Raw genomic sequence first — 15948 nt, forward strand, 5'->3', positions numbered from 1 at the left:
ATTTAATTCTTTTTGTTGCAGTGGTGAATGTGATTGATTCCTTAATTTGTCTTTCTAATTTTTAACTGTTAGTGTACAGAAATGTAAGTGATTTCTGTGTACTGATTTTGTATCCTGCAACTTTGCTAAATTCACTGATTAGCTCTAGTAATTTTCTGATCCTATCTTCAGGGTTTTTCTATGTATAGTATCATAACATCTGCAAACAATGAGAGCTTTCCTTCTTCTTTTCCGATCTGGATTCCTTTTATTTCTTTTTTTTTTCTCTGATTTTTGTAACTAAGACTTCCAGAACTATGTTGAATAATAGTGGCAAAAGTGAACACCCTTGTCTTGTTCCTGATTTTAGGGGAAATGCTTTCAATTTTTCACCATTGAGAATAATGTTTGCTGTAGGCTTGTCATATACAGTCTTTACTATGTTGAGGTAGGTTCCTTCTATGCCCATTTTTTGAAGAGATTTAATCATAAATGGGTGCTGAATTTTATCAAAGGCTTTTTCTGCATCTATTGAGATTATCATATGGTTTTTATCTTTCAATTTGTTAATATGGTGAATCACATTGATTGGTTTGCATATATTGAAGAATCCTTGCATTCCTGGAATAAACCCAACTTGACCATGGTGTATGAGCTTTTGATGTGTTGATGAATTCTGTTTGCTAAAATTTTGTTGAGGATTTTTGCATTTATGTTCATCAGTGGTATTGGCCTGTAGTTTTCTTTTTTGTGTTGTCTTTGGTATTGGTATCAAGGTGGCCTCTTAGAGTGAGTTTGGAAGTGTTCCTTCCTCTACAATTTTTTAAGAGTTTTAGAAGGATAAGCATTAGCTCTTCTCTGAGTGATAAAATTCTCCTGTGAAACCATCTGGCCCTGGGCTTTTGTTTTTTGGGAGATTTTTGATCACGGCTTCAATTTTGTTGCTTGTAATTGGGTTGTTCATAATTTCTTTTTCTTCCCAGTTCAGTCTTGAAAGATTGAGCTTTTCTAAGAATCTGTCCATTTCTTTCAGGTTATCCATTTTATTGCCATATAGTTGTTCATAATAAGTCTCTTATTATCCTTTGTATTTCTCCATTGTCTGTTGTACCGTCTCCTTTTTCATTTCTAATCTTGTTGATTTGATTCTTCCTTCTTTTTTTCTTGATGAGTCTAGCTAAAGGTTTGTCAAGTTTTATTATCTTCTCAAAGAACCAGGTTTTAGTTTTTATTAATCTTTACTTTTGTTTCTTTCATATCTTTATCATTTATTTCTGCTTTGATCTTTATGACTTCTTTCCTTCTACTACTTTTTTTTTTTTTTGGTTCTTCTTTTTCCAGTTATTTTAGGTATACAATTATGTTGTCTATTGGATGTTTGTCTTATTTCTTGAGGTAAGATTGTATTGCATAAACTTCCCTCTCTTAGAACTGCTTTTGGAGCATCCCATAGGTTTTGAGTTGTCATGTTTTCATTGTCATTTGTTTCTAGAAGTTTTTTGATTCCCCTTTTGATTTTTTCAGTAACCTGTTGGTTATTTAGAAACATATTGTTTAATTTCCATGTGTTTGTGTTTCTTACATTTTTTTCTCTTGTAATTGATACCTGGTCTCATAGCCTTGTGGTCAGAGAAGATGCTTGGTATGATTTCAGTTTTCTTAAATTTGCTGAGGTTTGATTTGTGACCCAAGATGTGGTCTGTCCTGGAGAATGGTCCATGTGGACTTGAGAAGATGTATTCTTCTGCATTTGGATGGAATGTCCTGTAAATATCAGTGAGATCCATCTCATCTAATGTATTATATAAGACTTGTGTTTCCTTATTAATTTTCTGTTTCGATGATCTGTCCATTGGTGTGGGTGGGGTGTTAAAGTTCCTACTATTATTGTGTTATTGTCAGTTTCTCCTTTTATGTTTGTTAGTGTTTGTCTTATGTATTGAGGTGCTCCTATGTTGGGTGCATAGATATTTACAATTGTTATGTCTTCCTGGATTGACTCCTTGATCATTATGTAGTGTCCTTCCTTATCTCTTATAATCTTCTTTATTGTAAAGTATATTTTGTCTGATACGAGAATTCCTACCCCAGCTTTCTTTTGCTTCTGATTTGCATGGAACATATTTTTCCATCCTCTCACACAGACTATATGTGTCTTTAGGTCTGAAGTGGGTGTCTTGTATATAGCATATATATGGGTCCCATACATATAACCCATGTATATATATATGGGTTTTTGCATCCATTCAGCCAGTCTGTGTCTTTTGGTTGGAGCATTTAATCCATTTACTTTTAAAGTAATTATCAATATATATGTTCCTATTGCCATTTTCTTAATTGTTTGGGGTTGATTTTGTAGATTTTTTTTTTCTTCTCTATGTTCCTTGACTATATAAGTCCCTTTAACATTTGAGTAAAGCTGATTTTGTGGTACTGAATTCCCTTAACTTTTGCTTATCTGAAAAGCTTTTTATTTCTTCATCAATCTTGAATGAGATCCTTGCCTGGTACAGTAATCTTGGTTGTAGATTTTCCCCTTTGAATACTTTAAATATATCCTGCCATTCCCTTCTGGCCTTCAGAGTTTCTGCTGAAAGATCAGCTGTTAAGTGCAGGGTGTTTCCCTTGTATGTTACTTGTTGCTTCTACTTTGCTGCTTTTAATATTCTTTCTTTGTGTTTAGTCTAGTTTCATTAGTATGTGTCTCGGCATGTTTCTCCTTGGCTTTATCCTATATGGGATTCTTTCTGCCTCTTGGACTTGATTGACTATTTCCTTTTCCATGTTGGAGACTTTTAAAACTGTAATCTCTTCAAAAATTTTCTCATACCCTTTCTTTTTCTCTTCTTCTTCTGGGACCCCTATAATTCGAAGATTGGTGCATTTGATATTGTCCCAGTGATCTCTGAGAGTATCCTAAGTTATTTTCATTCTTTTTACTTTATTCTGCTTCTCAGAAGTTATTTCCACCATTTTATCTTCCAGTTCACTGATTCGTTCTTCTGCTTCAGATATTCTGCTATTGATTGCTTCTAGAGTATTTTCAATTTCAATAATTGTGTTGTTTGTCTCTCTGTGTTTATTCTTTAATTCTTCTCTTTGTTTATTGATTCTTGCATTTTCTCCATTTTGTTTTCAAAGTTTGTTTTCAAAGGAGCATCTTTACTAACATTATTCTGAACTCTTTTTCAGTAGTTTGCCTATTTCCTCTTCATTTATTTAGACTTCTGTGTTTTCAGTTTGTTCCTTCATTTGTGTGGTACTTCTTTGCCTTTTCATTATTTTTTTTTTTTAACTTATTGTGTTTGAGGGCTCCTTTTCCCAGGCTTCAAGGTTGAATTCTTTCTTCCTTTAGGTTCTGCCCTCCTAAGGTTGGTCCAGTGGTTTGTGTAAGATACATATAGGGTGAGATTTGTGCTGAGTTTTTGTTTGTTTTTCCTCTGATGGGCAAGGCTAAGTGAGGTGATAATCCTGTCTACTGATGATTGGGTTTGTATTTTTGTTTTGTTTGTTGTTTAAATGAGGTGTCCTACACAGGGTGCTACTGGTGGTTGGGTGATGCCAGGTCATGTATTCAAGTGGTTTTCTTTGTGTGGTTTCTCACTATTAGATTCTCCCTAGGGTTAGTTCTCTGGTAGTCTAGGGTCTTGGAGTCTGTGCTCCCACTCCAAAAGCTCAGGACTTGATCTGTGTTCAGGAATGAAGATTCCACAAGTGGTTTGTTTTGGCATTAAGTGAGATTAAAAGAAATATCTTAAAAAAAAAGAAATATCTAAAAATGAGAAACCAAAGACGAACCCCAGACAAACGGAAGTTACAAAATCAGGCAAATAATAATTAAAATAAGGGAATATGCACATATACATATACACCCATGAGCAAAGTCAAAACAGTAAAAAAAAAAAAAAATACAGTAGATTGACCCAGCGAACAAAGGTAACCAAAATTGATACCCATCAGTTAAGAACAAAACTAAGTAAAGCACAAACTGGAAAACAAAACTAGAGCAAGGTGCCAAGTGGGGAATAAAGCAATGAAAACAAAGCTGACAAATATTTTAAGAGGAAAAAAAAGAAAGAATAGATATGCAAAGTTAAATAGAGGTAGGTTAAGAAGACTTATATACATTAAAGATTAATTACAAGGGGAAAAGAACAGTAGGAAAGACAAACAAAAGAATAAGTGTATAAAAAATATAATAGGTTTTAAAAAATTAAGAATTAAAGTTAAAAAAAAGAAAGGAAGTAAAAAAAGCAGAAGAAGAAATAAAAAAGAAATAAGGAAAACTCCACAGAACTGCAGAAGCCCAACATGGAGGCAGAGGTTTAAACAACAATAAAAAAATGTGACTTAATATACACATACACATGATCACCCATAAGCAAAATCAAAACAGTCCAGCAAAAATAAAGTACAATAGATTGACCCAGTTAACAAAGGAAACCAAAAATTATATCTCCCAGAACAAAACTATCTAAAGTACAAACTGGAAAACAGAACTCGAGTGACATTCCAATTGAGGAATAAAGCAGTGAAAATAAAACTAACAAATACATTGAGAGGAAAGCAAGAAAAGAAAGAATGAATACATATGCAAAGTTAAGTAGAGGTAGATGAAGAAGATTTGTATACATTAAACATTAACTGCATGGGGAAAAGAACAGTAGGAAAGGCAAACAAAGGACTAAATCTGGAAAAAATAATAATAGGCTTAAAAAATTAAAAGTTGAAATTAGAAGGAGAGAAAAGAAAAAAAAAAAAGGAAAACCCCACAGAACTGCAAAAGCCCAACGTAGAGGCAGAGGTGTATAACAACAGTAAAAAATGTGACTGAGAAAAAAAAAAGCTCAATACTTAATCAGATTTCATAGTGCCAATAAAATCGACAACCACTGCGGGGGGTGAGGGGGCGGGGCTGGGGAAGGGAGTAAAAAAAAAAAGAAAACAAATCGAAAAGAATCTACAGAACAAGTCAAAACATAAGAATAAAAAATGTTTTTTTAAGTCACTGCTGTCAGAGTCCTTGTCCTCTCTGGGGGTCACAGTCCGCCTCACCTCCCTAGGATGCCCTCCAATACTGTGCTGATCTCTGGACTTGCTGTCCAGCTCAGATTCTAATCTGGTCCTATTTCTGTGTGTTCTTGCCTCTAATGTCCATAGCTGTCAGAACTAGTGTGTTTTCTTTTGTGGGAGATCTCAATGACCTTTTATATATTCCATAGACACAGAGCCTGGCTAGTTGATTGTGTGGGTTTAATCTGCAGTTTGTACAGCCAGTGGGAAGGTTTTGGGTCTTCTTCCTTAGCCACACTGCCCCTGGGTTTCGATTGTGGTTTTATTTCCACCTCTGTATGTGTGTTGTCCACTTGGGTTTGCTCCTGAGGCTGCCTTGGAGGACTTGGGTTTGCCCCTGTGAGGGCCAGGTGTGGAGGTGGCACAGCTGCTTGGATTGCAGGGGTTCTGGCAGCGCCAGGTACTCAGGGGAGTTGGTGGCTAGGGCATCAGGAAATATAGTGCTCTAGAAGGGTATGGAAACCTGTATTGGCCAGTATGCTCCAGTATTCTTGCCTGGAGAATCCCCCTTCCTGACAGAGAAGTCTGGTAGGCCACAGTCTACAGGGTCGCCAAGTTGGAACTACCAAAGACACCCAGGGCTAATAGACACAAGACTTTTTATGCCTGTGGCAGCTCTGCCCCAGTGAGAGTTGAGTGTGAAGGTGGTGCAGCTACTTGGTGCAGCTGCTTGGCTTGTGGGGACCCTGGAGGCACCAAGTGTGCAGGGATGTGGACTGTCTCTGCCTCAGGAGTTATGGCCATATAACTTTTTAGGCCCTATGGTCTTTTTTCAAGCCTTTTGGAGCTGGCAATCAGAGGGCCTCTTTCTCCATAGCTCCGCCCATTCAGGCCCTTAGAGGGCTCCCTTGCCTGGGGTCCTTCTCTGTTGTTCAGCATCTCAGAAACATAGAGGGGGACCCCTGGCTGGGGTCCTACTCTGTAGATCGGCATGTCAGGCACTTAAAGGGACACCCTGGGTGGGGTCCTGCCCTGTAGTTCAGTACATCAGGTGGTTGATGGGCCAACCTCTCTATTGTTCAGTTGCTGATGCTGGCTTGTGGAGAGAGAAAGGCTATGGTGATGGCTTCACCCTCTATGCGTGACAGCAGTATTGCTTTGCTTCCATGGCTGCCTGGCTTTCCTCCACAGGCATTTCCTACCAGAATCTTGTCCCTCACATCTCCTTGATCCGTCTCTCCACAGTCAACAGCAGCCCTCGCCCTGGGATTGCTCCACAATTCCTAAATTGCAGCTCCAAGCCTTTTCACCTTCCTGGGGACCTGCGTCCCTGTCCAGGATATGTATGGCTGCAGCAAGGACTGTCTGATTTTCATTCTGTTTAGGTTGTCACAAATTAGCTGTTTCACTCAGCCTTAAATGTTTCTCCTCTGACTAATACAGTTGCCCCAATGTGGGGATCGGACCTCTGCTTCAGTTCCCCCACCAGCTGAGGGCAGGTCCGGTCCTAATAAGACTTCTGTCTTTTCCTCCTAGTTCCTTCATCCTATGGAGTTTTGTGTGGTTCTATATATTCTTTTCCATTGGTCAGGTACTCCTGTCCACCCTGAGATGGTGTTCTGCATGCTGTTCTGTGACTGAAGGTGTATTCCTAATGCATCTATGAAAAGGGATGTACTCCACGTCCACCTACTCCTTCACCGTCTCGTTCTCCCATATGGGCCATTTTTAAATCCTGTCCTGTTTCCATTTACCTTTCAATTCCACCTAATAAATGAGTCTTTAAGAATCTTATATATAGCCTTAAAAGACTTTAAAATTTATTATTCAAAAAATTGTAGATTTTTAAAGATTACCTGTATAATTCAAAATCAATCAACTAAGGACAAACTTCCACAATTTTAGAACTGCAGACTCTTGTAACTAACTTCAGATATGAGTTCAAACCCTTGAACATTAGGTTAATAGATGTGTTGTAGACACTTTTTCTACTGCCATGAAGGTTTAGGATAGAAGGTATATAAAATGGCTAATAAACCATTCCTCAGTGGAGCAACTGTAGAAATTCACAGCTGCCTGCACATGAGTTCAGTAAGGTTTATAATAAGAAAATTATAGTTTTTTACTCAGGAAATGAAAATAGCCAAGTGGCAGGATAGCTTTCTAAAACAGATGCATCACTTCATTCTGCTGTTTATTGCATGCATATTCTCATTTATCTTGGTTTCCTGGGGCCCCGTTGTAGTTGAACCCTGACAACGGTAAATCCAACAGAAATGACGAGACACAGTGATAAATCAAAGAGCAATTACTTAAATAAATGGAAAACACGCTTGGTATTGTGGTTGCAAACAATCTGTATAGCATTTAACAGGAGAATAGGACAGCCTCTGATTATGCCAAGAGTATAACCAATGCATTTTCAAAATCATTAAGACTGTTTAATTATTTGGCATAAATACATAGAAGATAATTAATGTATGGAAACTATCAGTCACATCGTGCCTATTATTAAGAAGCCTTTTAAAATGAAATTCCTTAATCTTTAAAGCTATTTCTCTCATTCACTGAATCAATTCCTAGTTCTGGTAGAAACTTCACGTTTTGCCGGTCAATTCTGTCACAGTAATATTGGATTCCATTTGGAAACCTACACTTGGCTAGACCTTTAATCAAAGTTAAAAACATTCTGTTCTTGATACTGATCCAGTTGCTTAGCCTCTACCCTAGAGGATTTGTATTAACTGTAACACTGCTGTGCACTGGGAAATTTCTCTTGATTTAAACAATACTTGAAACATATCCTGTCTGTAATATACCAAAGGTAAATGGTGATCAGTCATACATTTTTGAAAAATGTATATCTGTTAGCCTTCAGTTTAATCATAGTCAGTATCTATACATCCTTTATTTTTACACAAGAGAAGCATCTGAGCATATTGGCTCAGTAAAACTGCAGGATGTACTATATAGCTTATTTCTTAAATTAAATATGTTGAATAATTAATATCAATCAAAGCTAGAAATAACTAAATGGCTTAAAATCCTATTATAAAATATCTTCCTTTTAAGTCCTGAGTTTTATTGCACTGAGTCAAACTGTTATTTTGACTTATGGTGCACATGTCGTCCTTCCAGGATTTTCCATGTTATTTGACAGGCTTCTGTACACTTTGTTTGAAAAATATAACATAAGCTTTGCAATAACACACATGAAATGAAATCAGTGCAAATACCGTCTGTATAAACTTGACAAGTTCAGTTCGTGGAAAAAGCTGAAATATCAACAAGGTCTTGGTCAGAAGGTTACAACATTGGTCTGCTATAATTATTATTATTATTTTATCTCTCTTAGCAACAGATTATGGTTTGTTTAAGCTAAATAGTTCTTTAAGAGACTGACATTGAAATGATTTAGTACATAATAGGGCTTGGGTTGTTAAACTACAAAGAATTAATCCCAGTAGATTTCACAAATAGCACCTGCTCAAGCCTGCTAGAGTTGTCTGTCTGCATGGAATGTATCAGAGCAAAATTTGGCAGAACCAACAGACTGAATTATCAAAACTCCAGAATGTTTGCTCGAAAAGAAATTTGCTCTCTTTTTACAACTATTTGTTTGGAAATTAACCTTGAATTAGCCAATTTCAAATGACTAAGTAATCACAAAAATAATTTTTAAATGTTGTGAGATATATAATAGGTAGTAGTAATTGCTCTAAAAAAATATTTTAAGAGGTATACAGAGTCTTCTGACTTCCCCAGTGGCCCAGGAGTATAGAATCCACCTGCAATGCAGGAGATGCAGGAGTAGCAGGTTCGATCCCTGGGTCAGGGAGGTCCCCTGGAGGAAGAAATGTTAACCCACTTCAGTATTCTTGCCAGGATAATCCCATGGACAGAGGAGTCTGGTGAGTACAGTCCAGACGGTCACAAAAAGTGACATGACTTAGTGACTGATGAGAGTCTTCTAGAGTAATTATGGATACAAGTGTATCATTGGAAATAAATTTTGCAAGTTCAATAAGTAGCTTTTCCCAGTTCATGTGGTAGATTGGCCTTTCCTTGGTACAAACCCTCTCCTATCTTTTCTTATAAGGGCACTAATCCTATCATGATGGCTCCATCCTCATGACTTCATCTAACTCTCATTATTTCTCAAAGGCCCCATCTCTAAATACCATCACACTGGGACTTAGAGTTTCAACATAAGAATTTGGCAGGACACAAACTTCAGTTCAAAACAGTGCATATGTGTATATTTGATAGGTATATAAAGATTGGAAACAACTAGCAGTGTGCTGAGGCTTTCAAAATATGAATCTTGAAATATAAATCCTAAAATATAAATCTTTAGGATGTTTAATAAAAATCGTGTTAGAGCATTTTTCCTATAACTTTCATATTTTTATTGTATAAGTGCCACAATTTTTCCCTATAGTAAATATTATTTTCCTCCTTGAATCTCTGTCACTAATTTATAGTAATTTTGTAGGGCAAATGATCCAGTTGTTTTAATACTAGAATCAAAGATTTTAGTCTAAAAATTATATTTTCTGTAGTTTATTCTTTGTTTCTTTTCTAGACTCAGAAAAAAACGCAAATGTTCTTATTCAAATGCAGCAAATGATATCTTCATTTTTATTTCATTAACTCCTTTTTTTAAAAATTTATTTCATTAACTCCTTATTAAACAAAAGGTGTTGAAATCTTGGCTGGAAATTCTTTGTAAAGTCTGAATTCTCTTTGGCATGCAGTGAAATAAGTATGTGAAAAAATATCGGGACTGAACACTTGTAACATGTCAAGCTGCTTTCTGGTGATTTAATGAACCATGTAGTAAATAGTTCAATTTTATGCAATAAGGAAAGTATTCATTGTTTTTAATGTTAAACATAAAGATAGTTTGCTAATATTTGGTATAAAAAATCATGTGTCAAATATATATGGCGAGTCCATCATCAAGTAAAAGATCTCAAAAGTATAAAAAGGCTAATGTTATTACCATAGCAACAACTTATTTAGCTTGTTTTATATAAACATTGTTTATTAGTTACTAGAGTCAAGTTAGTTTTAATATTTATACTTTATCTAATTCCATATGTTTGAACTGTAGCACATATTTTAGGATATTATCAAATTATGCATAAGGAAAGTCGTGGTACCTAAAGTAGCCCTAGCATGAAAACACATCCTTGGAATATATTATTTAAGAATAAGTACTATCAATCAGGAGATGCCTTGGGATATATAAATTCCACTTACTAATGGAGAATCCCATGGACAGAGGAGCCTGGTGGGCTATAGTCCATGGGGTCACAAAGAGTCAGACATGACTGAACGTGTAACACAACACAAGGCTGTGAAAGAGCTCTGTAATTAGATTCAGGAGAAGAAATAATTTAGATAAGACATTTATACTTTACAAGAAAAAAAGTTAATTTAGTTATAATTTATATACCATAAATTTCACTATTTTAAAGTGTACAATTTAGAGGTTTTTGGTATATTTACAGACTTGTGCAACCACTGCTATTACTTACTTCTAAAACATTTCATCATCCATAAATGACACTCTGTACCCATAGTCACTGTCCATATCTCCTTTCCCCCATCTCCTGGCAACCAGAAATCTACTTTTCATCTCTATGGATTTGCCTATACTGGACATTTCATACAAATGGAATTATACAGTATGTGTCTTTTGTATCTGACTTTTTTCATTTAGCATAATGTTTTCAGAGTTCACTTATGTTTAGGCATATATCAGTATTCCATTCCTTTTATGGCTGAATAATATTCACTGTGTAGATATATCACATTTTATCTATTTCATTAGTTGTTGGATGTTTGGGCTGTTTCCATTTGAGAAGGTTGCTATTTTGAATAATGCTGTTATGAAAATTTGTGCACCAGTTTTTGTACCCCTATGCTTTCAATTCTCTCAGGTATATACATAGAATTGGAATTGCTGGGTCATGGAGTAACATGTTAAGCTTTTGGAGGAAGGTCAAACTGCTTTCCAAAGTGGCCAGTCCTAACGTGATGACATCACTGATTAGGTACATTAGGCAATTCCAGAACTTTATACCTCTACAAAAGCACCTGATAAGCTAGCAAAAATAATCAGAATCAACTTGTTCAGAAGTCTGAAATCCTCAAAAACTTATTATAACCAGAGGAAAGCATAATGATAAAAGGCATTGCTGCGTTTTACTAAGGGAGAGCCCTGGCATTTTAAGTTTTTTTCACTGTCCCCACTCCTTGATCAGCAGTAGGTATTATGATGACAGCCAGAAATCCTGGTGCAGGTTGCAAGGCCAGCAGGAGCAATATAGACCTTATCCTCAAAGAATGGTGGCTGTGAATTTCAACCTGTATCATAGATTCTTGAAGGACCAGTACAAGGGCTTGCCATTGTCTTGCCTGATTTGGAGTATTGCCATGGCTAAGATGGTTCCTTGGGTGGTGTTTCCAAAAAATATATCAAGGAAAAAATATTGGCCATGACAGTCTTGCATTTATAGTCAAGACAGGAAACAAATAGACTAAAAATGTTAGGAAGCATGACATTGAGAAAGAGATATCTGGGAGAACCCTTAAAAGAAACCCTTTTAAGGGTTTCCCAAGTGGTACTTGCCAATGCAGGAGACATAAGAGAAGCGGCTTTGATCCCTGGGTCAGGAAGAGGCCTTGGAGGAGGATATGCCAACTCACTCCAGTATTCTTACCTGGAGAATCCCATGAACAGAGGAGCCTGGTGAGCTGTAGTCCATAGGGTTGCAAAGAGTTGGATGCAAATGAAGCAACTGGGCATGCATGCATGCAAGGGCTTTTAAAAGCTTGTGCTTGTATCAAATAATTAAGAAGGCAATGCACATGCTCAGAACCAGACATATGCTCAGAAAAGGTCTAAGAGAACCTTATTCTTTTACCTTCAGCTCACCTTCATGGTACACACAAACACAAGTGAAGGCTAAAACAGAGTTGTGAAAAGTCTGGCTAAATATAAAAGGTGTGTACCAAAACAGCCCAAGTATAAACTGGGAATTTCAGTGGTCACACATGAAAAAGAATAAACAAGCAAAACACAATAAATCGCAATAAGCAGTTATAATCCTGGGGAATGAAAATAATCTGATTTCCAGAGCTTTCACAGTATAATATTCAAAACGTCCAATTTTCACCAAAATAATGACAAGACATGCAAAGAAAGAAGGAAATAGGGCCTACTCACAGAAAAAGAGACATTAATAGAAACTCTAGTTAAAGTATCCTGGGCATTGGACTTACTAGACAAAGATTTTAGATCAAGTATTTTAAATGTACTCAAAGTGCTAAATGAAACCATGGACAAAGAATGGAAGGAAACCAAGAGAATAATGGTCTCAGCAAAGAAAAAATATCAATAAAAGTTATAAATTATTTTTTAAAGAAGAGTAAAATAGACATCTGGAACCTAAACATACAATAACTGAGATGAAAAGTCCACTAGAGGATTGCAATGGATTTCAGCAGAAAAAAGAATCAATGAAATTAAAATAGATCAATTTATTCAGCCTGAGAAGCCAAAAGAGAAAAGAATGAAGATGAATGAAAAAAAAAAAAAATGGATCCTGAGATCTACAGGACACCATCAAGTGGAACAACATGCACAAAATCATAGTCCCAGTTTTAGAGGAGAGGGAGGAGACAGAAAGAATGTTTGAAAAAATATTAAGCAAAAACATCTCTTATTTGATAAAGTATGTAAATTCACACATAAAAGAAGCTCTAAGAACTCCAGGCAGGATAAATTCAGAGAGACCCACACAAATACACATTATAGTAGTGGCTTAGATGGTAAAGAATCTGCCTGCAGTTCAGGAGACCAGGTTCAATCCCTGGGTTGTGAAGATCCCCTGAAAAGGGAATGGCAACCCACCCCGGTATTCTTGCCTGGAGAATACCATGGACAGAGGAACCTGGCAGGCTAAAATCCATGGACTTGCAAAGAGTCGGACACGACTGAGTGACTAACACATTCACATTCACGCATTCAAAGTGGCTGCATCATTTTAGTTCCCCACCAACAATATGTGAGTGTTCTGATTTCCCTACATCCTCACCAACTCTTGTTAATGTCTTTTTTATTATAGCCATCTTAGTGAAAGGAGGGTGGTATTTCATTGTTTTTAATTGCATTTTCATGATTACTAATGGTGATGAACATTTTTTTTTTTCATGTACTTACTAAGAAAACTTAAACTGACAATTGGAACAGAATCTATCAGCCTTTGATCCAGCTAATGTGAAGACAATTCAAGTAATATTCAATGAGACAGATTAATTTGACCACCAAGTTCAGTCAAAGATAATTACTATGCCTGTCCTGCTGGCGAAACTGGACCTAAGGAACTCTGTTCTCACGTGAGGACAAGCTGATGAAAAACACTTACCAGAACTTATAAAGAAATCCTACAGAAGACAGGAAAAAATAAAAAACAAAAACAAAAAACATCATTCAAAGTCCAAGGGAAGCCTATCTTTGGGGGGGAAAAAAAAAACCCAATGTAACATTTCAGAAGTTGTTCTGCATTTTCGGTATGATATGGCCTGAGCTCTATAAAATAAGAATGGAAGACTATAATCTGAGAACCGATTGAAATGCAAATGTGAAGAAAATGGAAAGAATTGATGAAGGTAAACATTTCGTGAGTAATAGAATTAGCATCTCTATTTGAGGAAATAAAAAATGTCTAAGTAAGCAGTACGGAGAATTAGTAAGGTGAAGAACAAACATAGGAAACGCTCCTTGAATTAATTGGAGAGTGGCAAAGAGGTCAAATGATAAGTTTAAGGAGACTGAGGAAGGGGACAGGAACCTACACAAAATTATAGGCATAGCTACAGAAGAAATCTGGACAACCATTTAAACACAGTTCAGATGATATTCATGTATTTCTAGGTTACCACTCTGAGAATGGGAGAATTTTAGTTCCTGGCTTACTATCCATTCTTATTGGTACTACTCTTCTGATCATTCTTGATCATTGGAAATTGTAACTAGTACAGAGATGATACTTCTTACACACCACCCTCTTAGTTCCTTATCAGTCATCCAATCAGTCATCATTCATAAATGATGTAAAATTAGCTAAACCACACCACTTTTGTGATCTCAGGCTTTAGCATCTCACTCTCTGTCTTCTTCCTGCCTTACTGTAGCTTGTTTTCTCTCATATATGTAAGCTCAGTTCTGCTGCTGCTCCAGAAATTTACACTCCATAGGCCTTATAACATTTTCACTTTCCTTCTTCAGGTACTCACATTCCCTCTTCCTCAGTTTATATTCTAGTAGTAATCATTATAATCACTGCTTCTGACTCCCCTAAACTGTCACATTTTCATGGGAAAAAAAAAAAACCCGGACTTCTATTAATTCTAACTCTGCCTACCACATTTCTATACCAGTGCTATAGAATAGAATAGTTAAAACTGCAAAGTCATGCTGACTAGCTTCTTTTTAAGTTCATGGTAGAATTGGATGGTCCATAGAGCTGCCGTACTGTCCTGATATTTTCATTCCCACTGTTGGCCTGAGGACCATTTTATACCTTTCTTCTGAAACATCCAAAAGATCATGACCATCCTCACTCTCAGCTATGATTCACATTTGACTAAAAATGTATAAATTGAATTAATCAGGAGGAATTCTCCACTTCTTTACACCAAACTGCATATTCATATGCTTTACCTCCCTCCTCTGACAATATGCTGCTGCTACTGCTGTTGCTGCTAAGTCGCTTCAGTCGTGTCTGACTCTGTGCGACCCCATAGACGGCAGCCCACCAGGCTCCCCTGTCCCTGGGATTCTCCAGGCAAGAACACTGGAGTGGGTTGCCATTTCCTTCTCCAATGCATGAAAGTGAAAAGTGAAAGTGAAGTCACTCAGTCGTGTCTGACTCTTAGCGATCCCATGGACTGTAGCCTACCAGGCTCCTCCATGCATGGGATTTTCCAGGCAAGAGTACTGGAGTGGGGTGCCATCGCCTTCTCTGTCTGACAATATATAAGCTTATTATTACTTCCATTCCAGTCTCACCTCCCACTTGTATGCTTGTATAATAGATCCTAACCTCTCTCACCTATTTTAGGTCCCTTTACCAATAGTTTTCCCTTTTCTTATGCTAATTTTCCACACCCTAATTTTCTCTTCTCCATTGAATTATTCCCCGCTGAATACAAATATACTATATTTTCCATCTTTGAAAGAAATTCTTTTGTTTCAATAGCTTCTTCTTAGCCACCACCCCATTTATTTGCTTACCTTTACAGCAGTTTTCTCTGGAAGAATTTTCTATACTCATTTCTCCAGTCTTTTCCATGCTTTCTTAAGTCCACTCCAATCAAAGTTTCACCACAGCAAAACAACTAATACTAAAGTCACCAACTACAAGATTGCTAAATCCAAGAGTCAATTCCTGTACCTTCTCATGCTTTACCTGCTAGCAGCCATAGCTGATACCTTCTCTTCTTGAAATATTTTTATTATTGGCTGTCACTCTGTTGATTCTCTTTCTCCCTCTTAAGCTTCCTCTTCATCAGTAATTTCTCAACTGCTTTACCTTTAAACAGTGGAGTGCTTTGGGACTAAATCTCTGAATTTCTCTGAAGTGATTTCAATCATGTAGGATGACTTAGACACTATTTACATATTGCCCATCCTTAAATTCCAAGCTCAGTATCTCTATACAGAAATCTAATAGATAATCCTAAATTTCAAAACTGATCAACTGGTTTAATTTCACTTAAAATCTACCTCTCTTGCAGTCTTCTTCATATCCCATTAATTGCTCAGATAATGTAATAATATAATCAAATTCGGGCTTTAAAAAGATCACTACTTAACATTGTGGATTAAAGAGTAAGAGCAGATTTGAGGACACCAGTTAGAAAGCTAAGGAAAGCATATAA

The 15948-nt window shown here is 36.6% G+C and overlaps 1 long non-coding RNA gene across 1 annotated transcript in view; it reads right to left on the reverse strand.

Annotated features, from left to right (window-relative positions):
* LOC138991493 (uncharacterized) overlaps positions 1-15575 on the reverse strand; it is a 104139-nt gene extending 88564 nt beyond the window's left edge. The window contains exon 1 of the long non-coding RNA XR_011467461.1: positions 15302-15575. This is a non-coding gene — a long non-coding RNA (uncharacterized lncRNA). The remainder of the gene's footprint in view (positions 1-15301) is intronic.
* Positions 15576-15948: the final 373 nt, after the last annotated feature.

Source organism: Bos mutus, chromosome 17 (genome assembly GCF_027580195.1).
Source record: "Bos mutus isolate GX-2022 chromosome 17, NWIPB_WYAK_1.1, whole genome shotgun sequence".
Lineage (NCBI taxonomy): Eukaryota > Metazoa > Chordata > Mammalia > Artiodactyla > Bovidae > Bos > Bos mutus.